The sequence below is a fragment of the Falco peregrinus genome, chromosome 2 (genome assembly GCF_023634155.1).
Source record: "Falco peregrinus isolate bFalPer1 chromosome 2, bFalPer1.pri, whole genome shotgun sequence".
NCBI lineage: Eukaryota > Metazoa > Chordata > Aves > Falconiformes > Falconidae > Falco > Falco peregrinus.
This window is the reverse complement of record NC_073722.1, coordinates 80,899,687-80,924,373: the sequence shown is the minus strand read 5'-3', so window position 1 is coordinate 80,924,373 and position 24,687 is coordinate 80,899,687. Positions and strand designations below refer to the sequence as shown.

At 36.4% G+C, this 24,687-nt stretch overlaps 1 protein-coding gene across 4 annotated transcripts in view; it reads left to right on the top strand.

Moving 5' to 3' along the window:
* Positions 1-24,687, top strand: part of FSTL5 (follistatin like 5) — a 322,297-nt gene that overhangs the window by 192,046 nt on the left and 105,564 nt on the right. The gene's annotated exons all lie outside the window — the stretch shown is intronic.

The window sequence follows — 24,687 nt, the reverse complement described above, 5'->3', positions numbered from 1 at the left end:
AGGGCTCTAAAGTTGCCTCAGACCCTGACCACAGTATAGAGTGGAAGTATCGGAAGGAATTGAGTGTTCCTTGCTTGGTGACTCCTGCAAGCATATTTGTCTTTTCCATTGCAAACTTTCCAAGGGAAAAATAGCACAAGTAGACACTTAATAGGCCAGAGGAGAACATCCAACTTACCAGTTATTATACTCCTGTTATGTCTGCATTTATTACAGGGACAATCAAACTGTAGTAAGTGCAGTAACCTTCATAGGTAATACAATTTCAGTGTGTTCAGAGATGGACCGTTTTCCTGTCTGTCTTCAATTTATCATATATTCTGTCTCAGTTATATCTTTTAACTTAATATAATTTCATTTTAGTTTCCTCTTACTTACTGTTTTCAGGACTTGGTTTTGTCTTTTCCCCTTCATTCCCAGGTCAACAAGGATTAATTAAATGCAAACGTTGTGCTCATGTAAGTGCTCCTGACCCATATGCTGAAGTGTGCTACGGAATACGAGGGAAAAACTCAGGGCAGTCATGGGATTTCCAAGGTTTTTTTACCCTGTATGTGGCAAGCAGCTGTAGCTTGTTCATAAAATATGGTAAGGGAGAAAAATGTAAAAGGCAGTGATTTGCAAGAGGCTTCATGCTGCATCCCTTTGGAAAGCAGAAATGTATATCTCTCCTACTTACTTGCATCTCCTGCACTACTCTGAACTGCAGGGAGGGAGAGGCGTGCTTCTAAATCAAAATCATGGCTCTAGTAAGTTTTCAATGCTCAGCTCATTCCAAAGATCAAAAGCTAGAAAGTTTGGAGAGGGTAGGGCAGTTGCAATATTAGTTAAACATGACAAATGCATTATTTATTTTTTCAACCTAGTTTTTTTTCTTTACAAAGCATAGCATAATAAAAAGTTGATTTCTAACTTCAGAAACGTTAAGAAAAAAAAAAGACTATACTACCAGGCCTTAGTGAAACACACCGATTATCTCTAAATTTGTTTTTGTTTTACAGAAATGAGTAGATTTATCAAATAACCAGTGGGAATACATGATTAAAAAAAAAAATCCTTATAAGAGATCTTTAAGGCTTAACTTTTTTTTTTTTTGGGGGGTGTGTGTGATTGATGTTGTAATCTAAAAAGCATTTGAAAACCATTTGCTTTAATAAAATATCTGAAGATTTTTGAAAGGAAAATATTGTTAACACATCTATAATCTTATTAGTCTAGTTTGTAGCAGTTGCTAGTACACATATTAGCTCATGACATTTTAGTGCATTCACAAGATGCTTAGATAAAATGATTCTGGCGTGACAAATTGTTACTTCTGTCTACTTGATAACTTCATTTTCTGAAGTCATGAATGAAGGAAAACATATTTTACATGTTGTTATTTTAAGTTTTTGATGTGTGAAAAGGTCTTTCACCCCCCCCTCTTTTAACATTATTTCAGTAAGTCTTGATCTCTGTCATCACTCCTGGCTTTTTAACATCTCAGAGATTAACATCTCATAATTATGTATAATGATTATTTATGTATTTATTAGAGATACATGTGAGCTCAATTCAGTAGGAATGTTTATATACATGTGGGTTGCATGTATTTAATCAAATTGTATATCATGCTTGCTCCACTCCCTCTGATCACTGCACCCTTGTTAGTTGGGTGACTATTGCATATTTTATATATGGCCTAAAATCATGTGTGCAGTTATCCAAATGTATTTTAGATGCCTTTGAATTTTAAAAAACACCCACACAAATCCCCACTCTTCCCCCCAAACTCCTTTTAAAAAACTGAACTTTTCCACCAAAGGAAATAAAGACACAGACTAATAAAATATCCCCGTGATTGTGTTGTATACAGAATTGAATTGTCAATAGATTCTCAAGCCAGTGTTCTATACAGGTCATGCTCTCAGAGTAACAAGTCTTATCTTCAGTAGGTTTGCAAGTGATTTATATGGAAATGCAATTTTTGCCATAGTAAAAAAGGTGTCATACAAAGCCTTTGAAGCAGAGGTATACATAGCGTAATAGTGTGTCAAAGCATGTCTTAAAAACATGCAAAACAGTGAAAACCTAGAGGAAGGGAAAACCACGTCAGCCGCCTTTATATAGTTTAGTATAAGAAGTGGCGAAAATGATTGCCTAAGATGTTAGGGATCCAAACAGTTCTTCTGGTTGCCATTCTGCCATGAATAAATGATTGGAGAAAGCATCCTTTAAAGAAAAAAAAGTCTTGCATTACGATTATAATTCTTCCCAACATATACATATGGTAGCAATGTATTTGTTGGAGGGAATAGTTATAGTATTTTAAAACTTGCTGAACTCTATTTGAGAAATAGTTGATGCTAAACAAGATTAATGTTTTGTTTGTGTTTATGAAGTGCTGAGTTAATGTCTGCTTTGAGTAACAACATGTACGTATTAACAACTTCTCTGGGTTAGAAGAAAGATACATCTAGTCCAGTATCTTTGCTCTAAGAATACTTGGGGAAGATAACAGAAGAAAAACACATAAGATTTCTAATATACTTTCTCTTCTGTCTCAGAGACTGCTTGTCTTTAATAGGTCTTGATAAGATGCCTTACTCATAAATTTGATTGCTTTTTGTACCCATGTGAAAATAGTGTCTACAACATTCTGTTTCAGAGACTTTCACAATTTAATGACATCTGGATAGAATACGTATCTTTTTTTCTTCATTGTGCACACCTTTTTAGTTTAGTTCATGTATGATAAGGAACCATGAACAACTGAATTGTTCCTTTTTTCTATTTGTTTTTTTTTTTTTAGGCTCCTGACATATCTTTGTTCTCAAGCCTCCCACATTCTTGCATTCTTGTGTTTCTTTGTTCTTTTTCAAATTGTACTGCAAGGTTTTTACAGAGGAAGGGACAAAAAGCAAACGGTCAAGTTGGTCATGCAACATGTTTTTATACAGTGACATAATGGTGTTTTTATGTTTGGATACCAGTCTTTGCCTTATAATTCCTTTTATTGTCATATTTCAGGACTGAGTGGATGTTTTCATTAAACTGCAAATTATACTCTGAAGGTCTCATATCTAAGCAATAATAACTAGTTCAGAGCCCATCACTGTGTGAACAAGTTTGGGCACTTTTTTTTTCTCTTCCTGCAGTTCTTTGAATACTGAATTAAAGATGGTGAATTTGGCATGCCAGGATTGTAAGGTCTTTAAGCCAATTAGCTTTTATCTTTGCTGCCTAAGCTACTTGATTAGTTGTCCAAAAATTCTCTCTCAGCCAATTTTGATACTTCACTTTGTTACCCCTTCTCCTGAATGATGTTGAACCACATGAGTTCCAGTGGAGGTCCAGGTGGAACTCCACTAGTGACTTTTCTTCCTAAGAGACCTGTTAGCAGACTACTTTCAGTGGAGAATGGAAGATCATCAGTTCCCAGGCCATGACAAGATCTGATGAACATTGTTTGTGAAGGGGTACATCAGAAGGTACTGTGTAGAACAGTAGTATACAAAACCAAAGTGGTAAGAACTGTAGCTTAACCTAGTTGGTCTTTAATTTGGTTTTTAACCTCCATGCTGATCTTAGATACATAACCCATTGTCTGCTTTGACCTTGGGGAGGTATACCAGGTACACAAAGTCAAGGGAGGAATACTCAGAGGCCTGCTTGTTCTTGGAATGTGCTACTGTGCTCAACACGAAGTCACGGTCCTTTGCACTGACATCTACTCTTAAAATGAGTAAAACTCTACTTGGGAAGTAACAGAAGTTAGAAGCCTTTGTACAGTCAGGTAACAGAGCCTACCTTGTCTTCCTTTCTTGTGTCTTGTGTCCTTCTTTTTCCCTCTAAATTTAAACAGTCACATAAGCCAGTTGATAGCTTTTTCAGAACCTCTTTCATCCTAAAACTGCTCCCATCTGTGCTTATTTCTATGTTAAAGATTTCTATGAGAAGCTGCTTCATAACTCTAGTCTTCAGATTGCAGGGAACTGTCAAGTAACAGTTGCATGGCCCTCCTCTTTTTGAGTGGAAATATAGTAGCACTGCTATGCTTCAGGCTTTCTAACTGCCTTTGCAGTTCAGGTAATTTAATCCTGCACTACTCTTTTAGAATATTGTCCTGTCATTTTCCTGACAGAACTGGAGGAGAAGATAGTTTTTTCAAAGTTGGGTTATTACAGAATTCAGGATAAGTCCAGCGATCTTAGATGTTTAGGAATTTTATTACCATTCTGGGAAAGAAGCTTTGAAATTTGAAATGAAGCTACACAGTAAATAAAATTGGCAAATTATTATATTTTTAAACTGAAATCTTTGTACATAAAACTGTGAGTTACCAGGGCTGTCAGCTGTCCTCTTAAAATTCCCATTTCGTTATTGATTAGTTCCAAAAATACTTCATAGATTGAACCACTGCATTTTAAGTGTTTCATTTGAGGTAACTGCAAGTGTTCAGTATCGATGTTCAGCATCTGTATTTGCAATAAATAGAAGGAGCATTAAATCTGGATTTATACTAGTAAAATTACTTGAAAATATTTATGCTAACTCTTAGCATTTAAATAAAATGTTTTTGCTTGAACTAGTCATGTGCAAACACAATGAACATGCAGAAATCGATTTTTTGCATAAATTCCTTTGTTTAGAAAAATTCAACATATTCTACAATAAATAAGGTCAAAACCAATTATCACTATTAATTTAATAAATTAGCACTTCCATGTTATCTGGTCAGGAAAGCTGTATTTAATACCTAATTTCCTGTGAAATTCGTTTTCTAGAGGAAAACAAAAAAGGTTATAAGGAGTAATGGACTAGTATGCCTTTTTAATTATGGATTATTCTTGATGCATGTTACTCTACTGGCCATACTCACCCAAATGCTGTTTATTAGTTTATTGCAAGATATGTAGTTCTCAATATACAGTACAAGCATAGCTCGTAGCAAAATTTGGTTCTAGAGCTATTTTTGAATACTATAGTGCTATGATTTTTCAATTTGTTCATCACAACTGCATTACAAGAAGGTGGTCTAGATTTACAGATGTTCTGAGGTTCAATTTAACTGCTCGGTTGTAAATCTGAAAAACTGACTAAGGAAGCATTCTCTGATCACATTTACCTTAATATACCAAACTTCTACAATGATAGAATTTATGTATTTGAACCAAGTTTTTGCAGGCCACTGGAAAGAGGACATTTGATAATAGTTGAGGTGTTTTGTCCTCTGCTTCCCAGTGATTTAACAGATCCTGTAGAAATAAGGAGCGGCAAAAATTCATTGCATCTCGGACAATATATCAGTAGAAGCACCTAATATTTATGCTGCAGGCTACAGGTTGATTAAAAATAGCTGAGTTAGCTTTAAACTAACTGTTTTAGATAAAAGTAGGTTCTGGACAGTGCAACATGTTAATTGCATGATCTAATGCAGAGCAATTTGCAGCAGAAAGGCTTCTCCTAGCGAAGCAAGACGTTTTGGATAGTTTTATACTCCACAGTGGACCCCTTTGACCATCTGACTACTAAGTTTTTCTGAGATTGTGTGTTACTCAGTTGAGACTGCCATTAGTGACAGTTGATTTAATTGAGTGTAACTAGAAGGTGGGTAAGTGAGAGCACTGGTGGCAGGACTTGCTGGACACAAAACACACAAGAAGGCAGTTTAATACAATGATGGATAGAGAGCGAAAGAAATTTGCTAAGCAAGAAGATCCAGAAGAGCCTATAATTTGCAAACATTCCCTCAGAACCTAAAATTGAAAGCCATGATCCTTGGTCTTTTCTCTTGGCTGCCACCAAACAGTTGTGGGGTCCACTGCAGGAATAGTGGATGATGCTGGTAGAAAGATGAGAAGCTATGGCAGCTCTTGTGTCTACGGTTTCTTGGATCAATTTGGAGTTTTATACATTCTGAAGGCCTAAATCCATGTAAGCTGGGCTTTCAGTAGTTACAGATGGTGGGATTTTTATCGTCATCCTTTTAGTATAATGTATAATTACAGACTTTTAATTAGGATATTAAAAAAAAAAATGTATCATCTTGAGTTTTTGTTACTGCATTATGAAGCAAATTTTAATTATGTATTTGCACATATGCCTTGGTGTTCTTGTCTTATTTGATAAAGAGAATGGAGAATGAATTAGAAGTATAGCGTAAAACTAACTTTTGTCTGTTAAGGCCTCTGCCTCTTTTATTATTGAAGCTGAAGCTGTTTAGTGAACAAGGAAGATAATTACTATGAGAAAAAAAGAGAAAGCTGACGGTAAACCAGTGTAGTTTCAAGTGGCAAAGTTGCCTTTGCTTTTGCATCAAAGCTCCTCACTAACATAATGCGTCAGAGTAACAGTTCGTCCAGTCGGGCTGAATTGTTTAACTGGACATGACTGCATGTTCCTCACATTCAGGATATTAAGTTTGAGACAAGGAGGCATTTGCAAAGGTTCTGAGTGCTCTTACATGAAGTTGAAATTAACTGAAACTGCACTTTGAACAAATGAAATGGTATCCAAGTAAAGAAGAGTATCATGTTCGAAACCGAGGCCTCTTGAACACTTTGGACAGTTTAACCTTTCTTTGCTTCATTCCATGAGTGAACTATATGCTGTTAATGTTACTGCTCCCTAGACTCACACTGAAACATGAAGGCATGCTGGCAGGGTTTGTAAAACACTTAGCTGTCCCTTCAAAGCTCTCGATGAAGACTTGAGGGATACAGTTAAAAGCTTTTCAGAAATCCAGCTAGGCTACGTGAACTGGATCACCTTTGCCTGTCACAACCATTACCACTGCCATTTGTAATTCAGATCTGTCACAGACTCCTTTATAGCTGGGCTCATCAATTCACAGAGCATGTCAGAGGGGAATTCTGACAGGCATTTGGCCAGACGCCTTTAGTCATGTTCAACTTGTGGTCTAGCTGGATCCTTGTCTGCAAAGCTGACTTCCGCTAAGCTGAACCTCTGTATTGTTTCTTGGGCTTACTCTGTCTCTGCAAGACTTTTCATTTGTCTTGGTAGAATTTCATAGTTTGTCAGCCTCTTTCCTCCTGCTTATGAAGATCTCTCTGAAGGGCAGTCTTGTAGAAGCCTGATTCCCGATCCTGTGAATTTTGTGCTGGCTACAAGATTTCTGAGAGTGTGTTTGTCCTGTCATCCCAATCACCGGTGAAGATGTTAAAACGGTATCAGCCCAGTACTGAGACCGCTTGCAGTGAGCTGACCCTTAGTCTGTGAAATGCTGACCACGGCCCTTTGACCTGAAGGTGCAGTGAGCTGCCTGGGGTCCACTCTGCTCTCCACACCTCCCCAGCTGGGGCCCGGCTGTGCCCTGAGTGACTACATAAAAGCCTGGCTAAAGCAAATGACATTCACTGCTGTTCCATTAACCGTATGGCTCATTTCATAGCAGAAGCCAGTTTAGACTTAAATTTCATGCGTATACTCTAACTGCTAAACGTTCCCCCTACACAGTTCAGTAAATACAGCTTTTTCAACTTTACTAGGAAGTCTTCTGCTGTTAACGTTGCCTATGTCTGTCTTTGCAGCCTGCAATTTTGTTGATATTGGACTTTTTAAAAAATTATATAAAATTATCATTCACAGTCTTGAGTTCCAGCTGGGACAGTTAATTTTCTTCCTAGTAGCAGGTGCAGTTCTGTGTTTTGGTTTTAGCATGACAGTAATGTTGGTAACTGATGTGTTGTTGCTAAGTAGTGCTTACCCTAAGTCAAGGACTTTTCAGTTCCCTATGCCCTGCCAGTGAGCAGGTACACAAGAAGCCAGGGGCGGGGGAGCACAGCCAGGACAGTTGACCCCAACCAGCCAAAGGGATGTTCCATACCATAGAATCACACTCCGTATATAAACTGTGGAGAGTTATTCAGGAGCTGCTGATTGCTGCTAGGGAACTGGCTGGGCATCGGTCAGTGGGTGGTGAGCAATTGTACTGTGCATCACTTGTTTTTCTTGGGTTTTATTCCTCTCTCTTTTTATTTTACATTACTTTTTTTTTTGTAAAAAAATTTGTAATTGTAATGTAAAATAAATGTAAAAACATTACCTTTTCATTACAATTATTATTACATTTTATTTCAATTATTCAATTGTTCTTATCTCAACGCATGGGTTTTATTTTTTCCAGATCTTCCTCCCCATCCTAGGGGGGGACTGGTGAGGGGGGAGAGTGAGCAAGCAGTTGCATGGCACTTAGTTGCTGTCTGGGGTTAAACCTCAACATTCACTCATTACCAGTCTCTGTATTTGAATTTGCCATCGTCACAGGGGTGTATAATTTGAAAGTTCAAAAAATTACCATGTAGATCATTTTTGTCATATAACACCACTCATGAATACTTATGCATGCCACTGTTTCCATGGAAAACATTATTTTCAACTTAATGGCATTCCATTTGCATCATTCCTGATTTCTGGTGCTGGGTGAACGTTGTGCGGTGATGTGCTAAACATTTACAATTGGTCTTATCATGAATCATGATTGACTTTATTCCTCATTAGATTTCCTGTGAGGATTTAGAAGATGTAGCGTATAATCCTTCTATATGTTTATTCATACTTATGAGTCTTTTTTGCATTCTTCAAATTGAAGTCTTTGAAAGTAGTCGGTCATCACAGTTAATTAATTGTATGCATCTTTAGATATTTTAGATGCTTTAAAGGAAACTACTATCAGTGGTTAAGGCAATGAATACACCTGATCATTAAAATGTCAGTGTGAGAAGGTGTCCTTTAGTGTTGCATTAAACCTGAAGGGTGGGGGTGTTTGGTTTATGCTTGACTTTTTTCAACATAATTTTGTCAACATCTGGTGGCATTACCTGATTTGCTAAATCAGCAATCTTAACCCAGTTATTATGGGATACTCTTCTTATTGAAAGGAATTCAACCTTTTAACTCTATTGTTGTTTATCTAGAGCTATATTTACAACAGGAAATTCAGTTATATCCCATTCATGTAGAATATAAGGTCAAAGTTATGACTGAGACATTGGTGAAAGTTAGGAAAAGAAATCTGTTATTGGTAGTTTATGCTTGCTAATCAACAGCTTTCGCAACAGCTGGAAATTTTTAGGGTTCTGCAAATCAAAAGCTGTTGAAAATATCCAAGGTAGAAATTGAATATTGTCTGTTAGGCAAAATTGGCTTTAATACAAGGTCTTCTCTCCATTACTTGTTTTCCTTACCAGCCCTAGAATTACATCAAAAGTGAGACTTACTAGGGATAGACAAACTGATTTTAAAGTGACTCAGTTTTGGCACAATTTTAGTTTTAATTTCACTGCCCATATAGCTTACGGAGAATATATGGTCTCTCGTCTGCCAGATAAGTGACAAGATACCTAAGGAAGACCTCTCTCCCAGAATGATAGGGGGTAAGAAAACTGATGCAAAAAACTGTGAAGCTGAAAGAAAGAGGACTCCAAGGACGTGTACAAGCTAGGATGAATTTCTTAGCAGAGAGCAAACAGATATATTTAGGATGGGAGTTGGGTAATAGATGAAACAAAACTGATGTTCTGGTGTAAGCAGCCCAGGAAAGTGAGTGGGATTGGCTGAAGGAAAGCAAATAAGCTGATACTTGGACTGAGTCAAGGTAGAGCTTACAATTTATAATAAGTAATACGTTATAGGTTGGGAGGGCAGACTCATGATGGTTGATAAGGAAAATCTTGTGAAAAGCTTTCCATTTCTGCTTTAAAGCAAATTCTAATGGAACTTTTTAAATTTTATATTTGCAACTCAAGGTGGGTTTATTAGTTAGGCTAGTCATACTCACCCTAGACAATCATTTCTTTTATTTATATTTTATAGTGAAGTTGTTCACAAATGGATTTTCTATTTGCGTGTGCGTCGACAGACATGTCCCAAAACTTCATCCTTTGACTTTGTGCTTATATAATTGGAATAAATTAGCAGTTACCATAAAAACTACTATTATTTTTCTCTGTCAGCATCTCTTTAGTCTTTGAAGATTTCAGTTTTACAGTTTTAAACTGTTATGCAAAAAAAATTCCTTAGATATGAATAACTTAGGAGCAGTGTTTGTTTTTAATTTAGTGGTCATTCATAATTGTTACAAAATCCTAGACATTTGAGATTTCAAGCTTTTTTCTTTAAGAAAAAAGTTATAAAGTGTTAGTTTTGGTTTGGGATTTTGGTGGATTTTTTCTTTTTTCCTTTAACATCATATTGTTTTACAAATGTGAAGACAGGACTTTGTTTTCTTTCGTCCTCATAGGGAAGCTACCTCTTCCATTCCAAGTTACGGAATCCCTCAGTTTAAGACAGTGGAATTGTTGAGTTGTTCAGCTAACAGGCCAGCTAATGCTGGTCTATATTCCTATTCTTGCCAGGTAATTTACTGCTTTAACTCGTTATTTTAGTGTCACAGTCATAAACTGCCTCTGGCTCATGCAGTACTGTATCGCTCAGTGCCAAGGCAGAATTCGGGGGATTACTGTGGTGTGCTTCCCAGCGTTTCCTTCCCGGGGCATTTGGCACTGGCCATTCAGTTAAGGATACTTCTGCTCTGACCTTGTGGATTTTTTGGTAAGTGTTTAGGGCGGCTTTAAGATACAGCTGCGTTCCTGTGACAGATCACAGACTGTGTCTGTAGAGCTATGGAGGATTCTGCTTGTTGTTGTAAATTCAGACTACAATTGGAGTTTAGACTGCAAAGGTTAATTTTTGGGGTATTTTCCCTGTCATGTCTGTGTGTCCCCCATTCCGCCCTGCCCCCTTCCCTTATATCATTTATCTTTAACCATACTTAGCAAAAAGCATTACCAAGAAGCACTTTTCCAGACTGGGCATTTTATCAACTGTCACTAAGTAGGATTCTTTTATATTTTAGGAGCTAATAAGAAAAGCTGTATCTTCCTGTATCTGGAGCCTGATGAGATGGCCAAGCTGCATAAGCCCAGATCCTTAGGGATTCTCAAGAAAAAAGTTATTTGAAGTGGGGAGAAGTGAGACTAGGCTTACATTTCTAAAAATTTGTGAATACTTGATTTTAAATCTGCATCTGCAATATGCATTGGCTTATTCTATGCATGACTGAGAAAATAAACTGTAAAACTGCACAGTCTTGGATGGGATGCTGTGAAAATTTGTATTAAGCTATGGAAGTGTTCTATAGATGTTGGGATTTGACACTGCAGATAGCTGAATACCATTCCAGGTCTTGGCAAAAAGTTATACAGGAAGATCAGAAAAGAGTGATCTGAAGAGTTGTTTCTAGATTCTTTGGTGTATAGAAGTCTAAAAGCCACGGGGACCCAGTGTCTGGGTCCATAGCGGGACTTCAGCAGACGACCTCTACAAGATGCACGTGGAGAGACATAATCACACTTATTGTTACGTATTTGATACACAAATGGAAGGCTCTAAGTAGTGATTTATGCTGGCTAATGTATCAGTGAACTGTGTTTCGAAAACAGCCTTTTTTCTCATCTTGGAACAAATTTAAAGGTTAGTAGCAATAAAAAAGATCTGTTTAATATTATTGGATATACTCCTGCTATTCTGACAGCAAATTGTAGTCTGGGAGCATCTTGTAAAGGGTGTACTGTTGATTCAGAATAAGTTCTAAATCTGAATGAAATATCTGAGATAAGATACTGGATGTAAAATGAAATCCTCACTGTCATGATCTCCTTGTTGTCCAGACTTGCGTACTTACTGGAATATTACAGCTCCTTTCTTCTCATACTTGAGGAGATGTGCATGTGGGAATTGGGTATGTCTTGCCCAGAATTCAGGCAGGAATTGCAAGGGTACATTCCTATGAACTCTGAGCACGCAGAGTTGTGCCTCCAAGCCACAAGGTAGGTGTAACCATGAACACTCCTCCCCCCACCCTACCCCATCCAGTGATAAATCCAGATAAATGAATTCCAGCTCTAAAAGAAACCGGCTGATGTTCACTTCAATGTCTACAGTTATTGCATAAATAGTATATCTGATTATATTTAAGAAAGGATAAGTAGAACTAATAGGATCATTGGGTGTGAGTAGTGAGGTAGAGAAATAAAAATGGATGAAGGGCTGGGGAGAAATAAAAGGAGATGAGAATAAGAAAAGAGGGTGGAAAGAGGGAAGTTAAAAAGTGGAGCCTATTCTAAATGTATCCAAGCCTCTGTGTAGCTGTCAAAGCAACTAGAAGAAAAAGCAAATATTTATTAGCAGTTTTTAAATGGAAGTAAATCAGAGAAGCTGCCTAAAATACTGCTTTTAAATATAACAATCTTGTGTAAGGCTGTGTATACGTAACATTTGAATGGATATTTTTTGGAGCGATTATTGATCTGCAGCTAAACACTGAGGTCGTTGGTCATCAGCCTCCTTGTTTCTTCCTATGAAGTATCATTTTAATATAAATTTTTTTCATGGAAAGATTTTTGTGAAAGGTATTATTGAAAAGTAATCTTTTTGTCTTTTGAGTGGAACAGATTGCATCAAATTACAGGTGTTTTTCAAAGCATTTCTCTGGGGGAAAGTATCCTGGTTTTAAGAGGTTTTTTCTGCCTTGATAAATCCGACTTTTAGTTGGGCTATTCAGAAGCATTGCTTAGCAGCTTACAGCTGCAATTACAGCCCTGTTGTGGAAGTTTGTAGCTTGATCTGGCCCCATCCCATTGCTTCCTTGTTCCTCTTTGAAGCTGTTGTTGCTGCTCATTACAGATTCTGCTGCAGCAGAGGAACATTCAGTGTTGTCTTCAGCTGAACAAAAACAAACCCTTCATACTACTTATTTCTGTCTACATCATTCCAAAACTGAAAAGCAAGCTATTAAATTTACGATTAACCCCAAACTCAGATGAATAAATGGAATGTTGTTTATAATTCTGTTCTGGAAACCAACAAACCCACACTGATATTTAACTGAAGAAGCAAAAGAAAACAAGCAAAATAAAGACTTTCACTTGAATGTTTTCTGCCCTAGTAATTAAAGATAATCATAATTTGAAGACAGTGATATCTGTGCAATCACATATATGCTTATGATGCATGATCCACAGCATCCCTAGCTTAGGGCTGCAGGTATCTTTCCCTGTTTCTTTTGTAAGTCTAATGAAGTAAGAATGTATTTACAGTGACTGTTGAAAGCAAACGTATCTATTGTTACCTTTCTTTCATAGGCTCACTCACTACAGTAGTGAGTAGTTCTGGTATCTACAAAAAAACCTTAAAATATATTTTGAGGTACATATAGATAGATAGATATTTGTAGATAATTTCCAGTGCACAGAAACATGTCATGAAGGAGTTGGTAAAATGTATTGCAGTTGACAGGATGCATAGAAGTATCAAACTGAAGCTGTTCAGAGACTTGGCGATGTGCATAGGGAAGCTGATGTTAATGTGATGTTATAAGGAAAATTAGAGGTATGCTTTGGGAGTGGTGCGTTACGTTTGGCAAAGATGAACACCAGAAATGGTTGCAATGCTAAGGATGCACAGTCAGTTAGTGTGTCCATACAAATGGTTGGACAGGTAAGATGTGTAAGCTGTGGGTGTCATATCATTGAATATCAAACCAGGTTTGATTGGAATAGGTAATTTGACATATTTTCTTAAAGAATGATGTAACATAGGTGAAAGGGTTTATCATATTTTCTGGTCTACTGTGGTTTTGGTTTCTTTTGGAAATATTTTTAGAGTACAACTGTTTTAAATTGTATCTTACTAATCTTAGGTATGGCCTTTAAAATGTGATTGAAGTCTAAAACGGCATTAGGGTGTTAGGAAATTAGTGTTCCATTTATTCTGAGATTCTCTTCTAAATAATACTTTTAAATTAACTTTTGCTACAACCTTACTGGCTAGAAAGATATTGTTGTATAGCTTTGAATGTTGAGTCTATGAAAGCTGCAAGTTTGTATATGCACGTAAACCTAAGATACCATATCTGACTACATTCAGATCAGCAATTCCAGTAACATGCATCAAATCAAATTTTAACCCATCAGAATAATTTTGAAATTTTCCTTAGGTTTCATTGAATGATGCATAAAATCAGTTACAGAACATATTGAGAGGATATGTTAAGGTTGGGCAGGCAGTTTCAGTCTGGTGAGATGAGAGTAGAAATATGAGGGAGAGAGATTTATTATTTACCAGTTCGTTTACTGTCTCCTCAAGAGATGTAAATTCATAAAAGCTGTGATTCTGTTCTTCAGAAGGAGAAAGAACTAGCCTGTCAGTCAGGATATGCAAAGTTTGGATTGTTTTGCTTATCCCTAATAAATAGTCCGTGAGACATGGGCTGTCGATTGATGATTTCCCCTACAACAGAAGACTTTGAAGCCATATAGATCCTGAGTTGACTTTCTTGACCTGTGCTTTCCTCTAGGCTGAAAACGTTCTTTGAAGACCTGAATGGCCTCTGCAACTTCAAAGGATCCTCATAACAAGCTAATCTGTAGGGTGAACCCTTTATCAGCACTGTTATAAATATCCTTACCATAGGCAGTAGTGACACTTTCCAAAACACGCTCAGGGGTACCCAGTGTCCCAGTAGTACCAATACAAGAATATTCAGCAAAACCTGGTTGTGGTGTGTTGACCTTGGCAGGATGCCAGGTGCCCACCGAGCCGCTCTGTTGCTCCCTTCCTCAGGAGGACAGGAAGGGAGAAAGTAAGATGGAAAAAACCCCTTGTGGGTCAAGATAAAGGCAGTTTAATTAAGCAATAGTGAAAGCCACGCATGTGGACATGAAGGAAAGCACAAGATGTTTCTCAGTGCTTCCCAGCAGCAGGCAGTGTTTGGGCCGTGCCTGGGGAGCGGGGCTGCGCTGTGAGCAGTGGTTACTCCAGAAGGCAAAGTAAATAAGGAGTGCCTGCCTTCCTCCAGCTTTATCTTAGCTTTATGTCTGAGCAGGCATCATAGGGTACGGAATGCCCCTTTGGTCACTCTGTGTCAGCTGTCCTGGCCGTGTCCCCTCCCAAGACCTTGCCCACCTCCATCCTCCTGGTGAGGAGGGAATGCTGGAGACAGCCCTGACACTGTGCAAGCTATGAGGGCTGCCGCAGAGCTCAGCCAGACCCAGTACACTAATGTAGATACTTCTTTGTATTTTCTGAAGTGGCTTTAGCCAAATTTGAATGGTGTTTCTTTACAAGTTTCTTATTTATTTCTTGTCCATAAAGCAATTCTCCAACTGTCTGATCTGGTTCAGATGTAGATGCAAAGTAACTGCGACAGGGTGGTCATCACCTGAGAAACCCTGTGAATGTATTTGGGTTGTCAGTCAGTGCTGCTCACACTGCACTTCTGGATATTCTTGATCTTGTGTGATGTATTAAATGAGGTGCAGCCGAAGCTGCATAGCATCCTGTGTTTCTGTATGCAATGACAAGGGAGTCTTAAAGAATCAACGACTCCACATATTTCCATGAACAATGCTTCCGAAGTGTTTTTTAATGATTCTAGTGCCCTGCAGAGCAAGTGCAAGTATATGTTTTATTGATTTTTATAAAGACTTAAGTGAATCATTATAGTCCATGTTGCACTCATTTATAACTTGAGTCCTGTTGAGTGCTTTGAGCTGCGCAGGTTTGTGAGAAACATGAGGTTTGAGGAGGCGTTTGATCCAGTGGATGTAGGAAGTGCAATTCATTTAATTAAAGTAAGAATGAAATTTAAAACATGTATAATGAGATTTTAAATTTTTAGTTTTTTCAGTTTGTCAATTAGAAAAAAGTCATTATCGCTGATTTTCATAATGATTACTATCATTGACATTTAAAAAAAAAATCAGTTAAACCAAACATTTGTAATATTTAAGCAATGCAGAAAAGATTCTTCACCATTCAGAGATAATCCTATTAAAAGCAATTAAAAATATCAGAAAGGTCAATTTAACTACAGAGTAAAACAATTTTCAGGAGTCAGCTGTTTATTCATTCCACTGAATTACAGTTAAATTACTTTTTTCATTAAAACACTTCAAATGATGTTTCACTTATTTAAAACTAGAGCATGTAAACACTGTAAAGAAAACTTAGAGATCACATTTTCTGGGTGAATTCCATTTAAAATAAAGAAGCATGCCTTAAGACTATAAAAATGCCTGTACTGGTCCCAGGTACAGCTAGTCCAATACTTTCTCTCAACCACAGCCAGAAGTTGACATCTGAAGAAGCGTTATACTTTGTTCAAACTCTCACAAGTTTCTTCCTACATGTGTAAGCTTCTGGAATATCCATTAGCAGAGTTTTTTCAGATATGTCACTTCAAGCATGAAAACTACTGTCCTTGTTTTGAACCTGGCCTCCCACTTGCTTATTTTGATGGTGTTCCAGTCTTGGAAGACGCAATAAGCCACCAATATCTTTTCCAGCTTTTCCACGATAGCCATGATTTTGTAGACTGCTGTCAAAGCTCTCTACATCATCTGTTCTGTAAAAGAAAAATCTAAGCCTATTTGATCATTTTTCATATTTAAACTGCTCTATAGCCTTATCATACTTGTTTTTTCTCTGAGTTTTATCTACTTTACAGAGTACCCAGAGCTGTGTATGGTATTGATGTGGACAAGCCATGGAGCAAAATTATGGGTTTTATTTGCTTTTAGTTCCTTTCCCAAGAATTCCTTATCTTTAATTTTAATTTTTTCTCTTCTGAAGAGAACAGTTGATAAAGCCACTTATCATCACTCCACTGTCTCTTTCCTGCCAAGCAAACTTACAGCCCATTGATCTAGATTTGAAGGATTGCTTTTGCTGTTGTATAATACTTTCACCCCCATTGAATTTATCTACCATTTTATTGTTCAGGTTCTCAGTCTCATAAAGTCCCTGAGCTACTCCTCACAGTCTACATTTTTTGTTACTACTTCAAAGAACCATTAAAAAATATAGACTTTTCTTTAATGGTAAACACTTTATTAGTGCATACATCTATGAACTTCTGTAAGATTTAATCATCTATATTTCATTTGGTCCTTTTATTAACTTCAGCTGATTTGCGATTTTTTTTTTTAAGAATTTTGCTTTTGTGGTCATTTTTAGTCCTTAAAAAACTAGAAGATGAAAGCTGTTTCAACAAGAAAATAATTTGATGCTAAATTCTCTAAACCAAGATGTCAGCTGACATACGCTATTTTATCCTTATTTTTAAAACGTGAAGCATTCTTAATGTTTCTAGGTATATCAATGAAGAATATTGCATCCATATTTGTAAGAGGTAATAGAAACCATAGGTTATTTGATTCATATTTGTCTTTCAGAAACACTTTCAGTTCTTCCATAAAATAAGTCTTTATCATGACCTATCAATCACTCTTCATTAAATCTCAGTGACAAGCAGTATAAATGCATGCAGACAGGATTGTGGGCTTTTTATGGTTTCTGTTAATTTTCTTTATGGAATTAGTTTGTACAGGACTTCTTAAAAACATGAGCAGTTACAATATAATTGTCAACAAAAAAATTATTTTCAAGTATCTTGTCAGGAAAGATGAATAGATGTTAATTACAATGGCAAGTCTGTTAAAAGTTTTTGGTTTTGAATAGCAACCATATTACTGTAATATAACAGTAGAATCCTTTGCTATGCTGGCCATAAGGCTGGAAATAAGACCTCCTGAATTTTAATCCAAGTTTTGTAGCTAAAACATTAAGGAATCATGAAAAAGTTGTGGTTTTGTTGTTTTTGTGGGTTTTTTTTGTGTGTGCTCTTAAACAGAAAGACTAATTTGCTGGTGTAAGACCCTAGAGAACAGCCACTCATGAACCAGGTTCTGTTACTTCTCATACTGAAACATTCTACTAGATATGTGAATAATGTGTTTACAACATATTTGAAGCAGAAGATACAGCAGAAAATGACAAAATTAGTCATGCTAATCATGATGTGTGCTGATTTTAAAACTGCTGTGAAAGAACAGCAAAATGACACTGATGAAAAAGCTTTTGTTATGTCATTTTGAGGAAAGTAGGATCAATCCCACAAGAGTAGAAGGCATGTTACCTCGCTGCATTTCAGTTACTTCAAGCCACCAAGTAAAGCTATCCATTTAGTACAGAGTTTATTGTAGTCCACAGGAAAAAAGGCTTTTTTTGCTTGATTTTAAAAGGTGATTGCTTTTAAATTAGGTTTGAAATAGGCGAACAGAATAAATGCAGGCTTGATGTGGTGTTCATTTTATATAGTGGGTACAAGTCTGCATAATGTTCATGAGTTTAGTCTTGGAAGAGTGTTTTGTGGCTGCTGTGAATTAACTACACAAACTCATGTAAGTGAGAAGGTTCAAGTTGCACATTTGTTAATGGAATTAATCAAAACTGTCTACAGTTGCATAAGATCTTCCTTATATGTTCCAATACGACACTTTCTCACATTTAGCTTTCAAAACTTTTATTCAGGGTGATATTGTGGCTTTTATTTACCAGTCATACAGTAAGGAACCACTTAACCTCAAGAAATTTAATGTGCTTCAGGGTTTCTCCTAGGTTCTCCTCCTAGTAGCCTGCTACAGTATTCTAAGTTCACAAATCAGTGTTATGATTGTGTACAGTCTCCTGCAGCCTGTTTTGGACCATCAAAGTAGTAGGAGGTAAGATTTTTTTCATGTGTAGGAAAGAACTGAAATACCCCAACTTTTACTATTTATTCTTTAACTTCTTCAGAAAACTTAAATACAGGTATAACAACTCTTTTTATAAACGTGCTCAATTTAGATGATCAGAATGTTCCATGTTATGGATGTCAGCCCATTGTAATTAAGGTTAAGGAAACAGAAAGGTTGGTCAAAGCACTCTAAGCTATCACTGTATTTTGTTCCTTAGCACTACCCTACCCCTCCTGCTAAGTTTTAAAAATACAGTGATATCTTTTGATCTGTGGGCTTACAAGAATACTGAAATGGCTTAACTTCTATGAAGAATGACAACCCGAGTTATATATGGCTTTTGAAAAAATAATGCTTAAAGTTCCATTATTGATTTATCCCTATTGCTGCTGGGATATTTTTGCAAAGTGTCGGCTTTGAAAACGCCTTTTCCCTGCCTTTCAGAGTTTAATTACTAAATATTGGGCAAACTAAGAAAATTAAAGCACTTACTCTTTTCTAATTGATCAACATTTGCAATACTGTAGTATCTTCCTCAGAATTATTTATGCTTGGCTACTTTCACTTGTATTCATCAATAAATTTTAAACATTTTCCTAAGGTGGGCTGCTTGTGGAGCTAAAAGCGTTATGAGTGAACACACACACACACTGTGTAGGTCTTCATGTATTTTACGTTGTAAGCTATTTAGGGAAAGCACTTGGAATGCATTGTCTGTATCTTCCAAAGATTCCTGTCCGGGACATGTGATAGAGATGGACAAATACTTTAAGCTTAAAACCAAAAGTAACAATGGTGTGTGTAGTAGTGATGTATATCAATGGTATGACATATTGCAAAACAAAGCATGGCCAAAACCCCAGAAGATAATTGTCCAATTTCTTTGCTGATTCAGTAGAAGTAATGTTAATTTGCATTTGGTTGCAGTAAGTTCTGAAGATATTTTAGAAAGATATCAGAAAGATATTTATATAAGAAAACATTTAGAAAATCATAATTGAAAAACTGACTTTATTTGATCTAATTTTAACTGAAGGACAAACAAAATTGGGTCTATAACATAGATTCTAGATAACTAAAGAAAAGCTATGAGAAATGAAACACTTTCATGGTTTTCAGTAAAGCATTTGGTATGAAGCCACACGAGAACCTGTTCAGTCAACTAAAACACTGGGAGTTGGTAGAGAAATCAGGAATAAGGAGCTGGCTGAAAGGGAGGTGATACGGGTTCGACGAAATGGGAAAATACCACTTTGAGAAGGAGTTTGTGAAGTTCTTCAGTGACCACCTGGGTCACCACTTTAGGAAGCAAACTTATTTAATGTTTTTACTGATACCCTGACAAAAAAAACGAACGAAAACAACAAACGAGTAACTCTCTCAAGGACCAAGATTTGGGAGTCATCATCAATACAGAGAAATGTTGGATTACTGTAATAGAGGAACTGGACAGCCTGGGAGCCTGGCACAGTAAAAGTGAAATGAAAAGTAGTGTTACAAAGTGCAAGATTTTATACTTGGTTAACAGTAAGAAATTATACTTCAAGATGAGAACTAATCTACTGGAAAGAGCAGAACAGAAGGAAATTTTGCAGACCTGTCAATCACAGGGTGACTGTGAGGAACCAGATGAGATCAATATGAAAATGGCAATTGCATTCTGCAGATGTATTGACTGAAGTCATTCAGGAAAAGATACGGCTAAGTTGACACATGGCACTATTTTCATTCAAAATACTGTGTACAGTTTTATTTCATGTTTGCAAGAAGGATAAATTCAAGCTGGATCAAATACAGTGATAACTTCAGTAATCAAAAACTTGATGGGAGGAACCAGAAGAACTTGACTTGGTACCATAAAGCAGAATGAAGGATGGGGGAGTTTGCAGAGTGTCTGTAGCAGCCAGAAGATTTGTCAGACCCTTTCAACCATCTAACACACATTCCTCAACCAATGCACCAGTGTCTTATATTTAAACCATGAGGTTTTATTTAATCTTGGGTATTTCTGATGCCCTTCAGCAAGAGTTCTTTTTCCCCTGGTCAGTGTTAATGTTTTAAAATGTCTTCCCAGTCGTTGGCACTTACTCTGGTTTCACTACTTTTATATTCTTTTTTTAAATGACCTCCTTTCATGTTACTTCCAACCAGGTATTTTTACACAGCTGTCTGTATTCTATTCTGTTGTCCACGTGTCCTAACTATAACCTTAGCTTTTATTTAAATGGGTTTCTTTCACTTTTTTGTTTGCCTTTCTCCCCTTTATCTGAATATCTGTAAGAACATAGCCAGGGACTTTTTGGAGTCAAGAACCAGGGATACATATCAGACTGATATTGCATCTGCAGGAGTTACAAACTCATTAATATGGTGTGCCATGGTAGAGCATTCATGCTTCTAATAATGGCAAGCCATAAAAAGGGAAAACCTACTGGCTACTTATACATAATACTTACTGTTCTGTAATGAACAATATCCTTTTTTTTTTTTTTTCTTGCTGTTGGTATTAGTAAGATGAATTCACTTCACTTTCAATTTTTTTGAACCTTTACTCTGCTTTTTCATTTAAAATTAAATGAAAAAAATGTGTGAAACTAAACCTCAAAGAATTATTGTTCTCACCAGGATGATGGAGAGAAATCAGAGTCATCCTAGTAGGTGATATCTCCCAGTGCCATAGCTTCAGCCTCTGGTAAAAAAGCGTTTGCTCTCAGAACCTGGTTTCTTTCTTTCAGGGAGAAAAGCAATGGTAAATGCATCTTTTAGTTCCTGGGCGTCTCTTTCCTGGTTCCAAAGGAGTGTCGTGGAGCCTGAGCTCAGTGCTTGCCCTGTGCGCCTGCGAAGGCTTTGCATGCCCAGGCTGCCCGCGCACGCCAGTGTTTGCCTGTTGCGCCCTGGCTGCAGGTGACTCACAAACGGGGTGGGGTGGGGGGGGGTCCCCGCCAGCGAGTCCTGCTCCAGGCACTGCTCTGCAGCCCCAGGGCTCCTGGCCAGGGAGCTCGTGGGACTACCCAGTAAGGAGGACATAAACACAATAGCTTTACCTTTAGAAAATACAAAAAGTTACAAGATAACATATATAATATTGCTCCTATGAAATAATAATTTAAAATGTACCTAATTGTGTAATCCGTGAAGATTTTTACTTAAATTTTGTTCAGTATTTTGAGGGAAAGCAGTGATTCTAGTGTGTTTATTAAAGTGAGGGGTTTTCCATAACTTTTAAGAAATGTGTGGCATCAGTGAATTGACTAGCTCCAGCTAGGACAACTGTTTCATGGTTTTATGAAATTTTGCCTTCAGCTGTTTTATTACAGTGTAGGCATGTGGTAGAAGTTGTAAATGGAATATAAAAATACTGTATTGAAGACTGAGAGCTATTTGAATAATTCTTAGGGAATTGCTCTGGCAAAAACAGCGTTACCATCTTACATTATTATTTTTATTATGTATGGTAAAGCTATCGTTACTGTTACAAATAAGGCAGTTTAAAAGAATACTAAAATCAGAGGAACAGTTAGTGTCAACAAAATAATACAATAATGCTTCTCTCTATTTTGATTTCAGAATCTTTGCTAAGGTAGCAAATTTTAAGTTTTAAAATTGATAGATACTCCCTTTTCTAGTTGAAAGGGAATTTTAATTAAAATTCTAATTAAATTATAATTTTCATTCTAATTATAAATTACAAACATGTATGTGATAGTTACTGGCCTTCTGTATACAGGCATCCATAGTAATACTGGACTTAATTTTATCAAGATTTTGAAGTCTTGTAGAATTTAAATTGGCTATCAGTTTATCATGGGAGGGGTAACATTTTTCAGAGGTCCCTATAGCACAAGCTGATTTCATGATCTTTACTCATGACTTTCCTAAATTAAATAGTGACTTTGGAAAACACAGATAATTACCCCTTCATAAATGGCATATCAGAATATTTTTCTATGTTTTGAGACCTTTACATAGTGAATTCACTAAAGAAGGAAAATGTACGGTCAGTTTTCTACCAGAAGTTTTGGATGGTGCAGTAGCCGTGCAGGTGTGTCTCAGGGTCTGCAGGACACTGTCCCTGAGGAGCCATCTCCTCCAACATAGGAGCTGAAATGCTTTAAAAACTACAGTAAATAGAACAATATCCAACTTAATGCGTGCATTTCCGTAGTGTAACAAATTGTGTCGGGTAATGAATCTAGTTAGAAAAAAATAAGTCAATCTCCTTTTCCTACAATCTCAGTGTCTGGTGGGGCAGTATCACTTCAATTTTGAGTCAAAGAATATTTCTTCTGGAAAAAGAAAATAATCAGGGATATTTTTTGTGTAAATATAAAGTTAATATTTTGAATCACACAAAACTGAACCATTTAGTTTAATTATAGAACAACAAAACTTTCTTCCCTGAAGATATTGAGATGGCTTTATGATGCTTGTGTTCTGGGGGGGGAGTGGGAAGAAAAAAAGTGTTAATTATAAGTTATTGATTTTTTTTTTTAATGAGGCTAAAAAAAGACTATAAAGGATATTAGCTTGCTTATAGATTGCTGCTTTGCTATAATGGAAGTATTAGTGTGTCTCATATGAAAGTAATTTGGTAATTAAAAGAGAATAGATAGATGGTGCTTTTTTGTAATTTATTTAAAAAATGAAAGAGAAAATACCTAGAGATTTTTCATGCTTTAGCAGCTGAGTGGAAAAATTGCTATTTGGATGATCTTCAATTCCTGTATAGCTGTTTTGTCTAATATGACAAAAATCCTTACAAATGCAGAATTTGAATAGGTTATGTTTAATTAGGCATGCCACAAGTGAAAAGACAATTCAGCTATTCAGCCTCTAACCTATAAGCAGTTACACAAGAGTGAAGAGTATACAGTGTCATCAAATTAATGTGTATCACACTGTTTTTTATGTAAGTGTCCGAAAGAGTTGTGGGGCATAGCAGTGAAGTGGCTGCTCATTAATAGTAGAGCTATTTAGTACATAGATTAGCAGAGAAGGTTTCAAGGTCTGGACTCACATCTCATAGGTCTACATTTTTAAAGGATTATTTCAAAACGTGAATAATGATGAACTTTTACTTAACCTGAAAAGGGAGAATTTTTTCCCTTGGATTGAAATGAACATGGATGTTCTTATAATTTATGTTTTTCTTGTGGAAATTTATTCAGTTACTTTGATTTTAGTTTGTGTTACGGTACAAAGATAGTTATTGAAGTCACACATTGTTTTTCTTGCTATATGAAATACCAGAAGCAATCAAAAATAAGGGAGGATATACTTTGATAGTGTTAAGTTGAAAGGTGTTGAGAGTACTTCTCTACTAATAATAATTTTATTTACTGTTTTTTGCTTCAAGTAGATTTGTTCCGACGTTTTATGACAAAAGGTTTCCTTAAATTAAATAGAAAAAGACTTTTCCTTTAAAGGCTTCATACTCTTTACCAGCATATTTGTTCTACTGAATTTAATTTCATTAGGATTTTCTTTACCTTTTTTTTTAACTTTACAACATTTATTTTGTATTGCAATCACACATTTTGTTTAGATGTTTCACATACTATGCTGTAAACTGTCTTCATTCTCACAGGATATTAAGTGAGTTTGAATTTGCTGCACTGGTGTTGTTTTTAGAAATGCTGGATACTTCTCAAGACTGAAGTTGAAATTTCTTCATGATTCAAACAATAACTATGAATGTGAAAAAGCAGTTTTTTATTCTTCAAATTTCTCATATTGATTGAATTTTCTCATACACGTGCATCTCCATGCAGAACACGTGTGTTTGCATAATATTTTTGTTGGGTTTGCTTCTAAAAGGGGTAGCAATTTGTCTGTCTTGAAGAAAAAAGAAACAACAAAACAACCACATTCCAACCCAAAAATAAAACCCGTGAGACACGTTTGAAACTGCCTCCTCTAAATTTACTGTTATACAGATATTTTACATTGGGATAATTTAGGTAATTCTAAATAAGTTAAAAGTGGCTTGGCAAGTCTTGTGAAATAGCTTGTCAAAACTAGCAGTTTCTAACTGTGTTGCTCAGTAAATGCAAATAATAGACAGCAAATATCTGCAGTTTGAGATAATTCACGATACATTTCAGGT